Genomic DNA, 2,435 nt, shown 5'->3' with positions numbered 1-2,435 from the left:
GCCATCCGGTTTCACCAGTCCTCAGTCAAATCGTCCAACCCATGCTAGCATGGAAAGCGGACGTTAAACGATGATGATGATGTATGTATATACGTTCATCTACATGTACATATAGATACATAACTGGGTACATGACGTTGCAAAAAAACAAGGACAAAATGGTAAACAAGGTGCAACAAACAAGCAGGCCACATAGAAACATCCCCTTCATCAGCTGCCACTATTAAAACTCCGGCGTTTCGAAGAATTAAGGCAGTACGCATTGTTAAAATGGTTCTTCCCACGAACACAAATTAAATTGTTTTCGTGGAGGATAGTGGCAGACGGAAAACAAGACATATATATATACAGAGTTGGCCACCATTAATTGAAAAGTTAACCTTGTTAATTGTTAATCCGTTAACCAAAATGTTGACTTCGTTAATTGTTCATTTATTTAGGAGTTTATATTTAATCAGCTACTCTACTGGCTATTGTTTACTTGATTTCTATTCTAATTTTAGTGTTACATATCAGTCAATCACTTAAATTGATTAAATGTATGTTTAGACTGATGTATACATTGTAACATGCTCTTGTGTCTATGGTTTATTAATTAGTATTTTGATGTAAGAATTTGGTAAATTTTGTCAACACACAATTCGCACAGTTTCCTTCCTTTACTATATTGGTTCGGCTCCACTAATTATTCCCCAGGTAATTTCTTATCTTTTATTGACCAAATTAATTTGCTTAAACTAGTATTATTCCTCTTATTTGCTGTCTGTAAATGAGTTTTCACAACTGGCAATTCTTCTTTTTATATGTTTCACAAGTGCCAATATAATAATATATGTGACCTTCTGAGATTAGCTTACACTTGTATACCGTTTCCTTAATTTTGCAGTTAGATTCGAGGGGACATAATCTATTGTTTGCACAATCACATTTTTTATCTCTAACTTTTTTTTTCATCTTTTCCTTCCTGATTATTTATATTTTTATGATTACTCTGATTCCCTTTTTTAATTTTCATCAATTTGAGTATCACTTTCCAATATATTGTTTGGGTTATTATTCACAACATCTCTATTATTATTATTATCAATAATAATTTCACTGTTTCTATACCTTAGGTTACTACTTTTGTTGTGAATATTTGCTTTTGCATTGCTGCTCTTGTTATTATATGTTTACCTGTTCAGATGTTTGTATGATGTTTTCAGCAGTTATTTCCCTTACTTCGTTTTCCTTGTTAACTTTAATGAAACTCTTGTTTCGTTATTATTAGGTCATATATTTATGTTATAGTCAGCATCCTTTTTGTAGAAATAATTTAATCTTTTCATGTTTTGTGCTGCTATTATTTGTGCCATGTTCTTTTGATTCACAAAGCTATTCTTACTAGATGCGAGTTGAAGATTTTTTTAATACCTGCTACTTTTAGGAAAATGTTTAACAGCTGAATACTTTTGGAATGTTAGTTCTAATTTGTTTACCAAATGGGATAATGAACTATTCACTATTATCATTAAGTCTATTGTTATAGAAATTATTATTATTCATACTAGGGATGTTCTTCTTATGTATTTTGTTCGTATATTTATTCCATGTTTTATTATATTCGCTATGTATTACATTGTTATTATTATTGTTAAGGCAGCGAGCTGGCAGAATTATTAGCACACTGGGTTAAATGCTTGGCAGCATTTCATCTGCTGCTACGTTCTGAGGTCAACTTTGTTTTTCATTCTTTTGGGGTTGATAAATTAAGTATTAGTGAAACACTGGGGTTAATGTTGACTGGTCCCTTCCCTCAAAATTTCAGACCTTGTGCCTTTAGTAGAAAGGATTGTTATTATGTTTCGTTAAATTTTTACTAACTGAAATTCCTTTTATTTTTTTCAGTTCTGTTTCTATATATCCATTCATTTAACCTATCTTTATCTCTATTACTCTTATAATTATAGACATTATTTTTATCCTTGGATTTTAAGTTATTTCCCTTATTAACTTCATTGTCTGGATCTCTATTTTTTTTTGTTAAAGTTCAATTTTTCTTTATATCCTGGCTTACTAAGTGCTAGGTTATAATGGTCTTCATGAAATACACGAAACATTTTCAACTATTTTCTCTGTTATGCTTCTAGGATGATTGCTGTTTTTATTTATGCACTTAGGTTTATGGTATGGTTTATGTTTTCCTTCACTAAGATCTAAATTAATACCAAGGAAGTTAGTTGAATTGTGTTCATTTTCAACAGATATTGATAGTCCTATATTTCTAAAGAATTTGAAGAGTCTTTTCTTATACTTCTCAATTTGGCTATTAGAGTGGTTATCCAGAGTGATTAGTGCATTATCCCTGTATAGACTGCCTCCTAGCCCAGGAAATTCCCGACTTATTGTAAACAGTATATATATATATATATATATATATATATATATATATATAT

This window comes from Octopus bimaculoides, chromosome 9 (genome assembly GCF_001194135.2).
Source record: "Octopus bimaculoides isolate UCB-OBI-ISO-001 chromosome 9, ASM119413v2, whole genome shotgun sequence".
Lineage (NCBI taxonomy): Eukaryota > Metazoa > Mollusca > Cephalopoda > Octopoda > Octopodidae > Octopus > Octopus bimaculoides.
The sequence above is the reverse complement of the archived record's forward strand: the minus strand, read 5'-3'. Positions refer to the sequence as shown.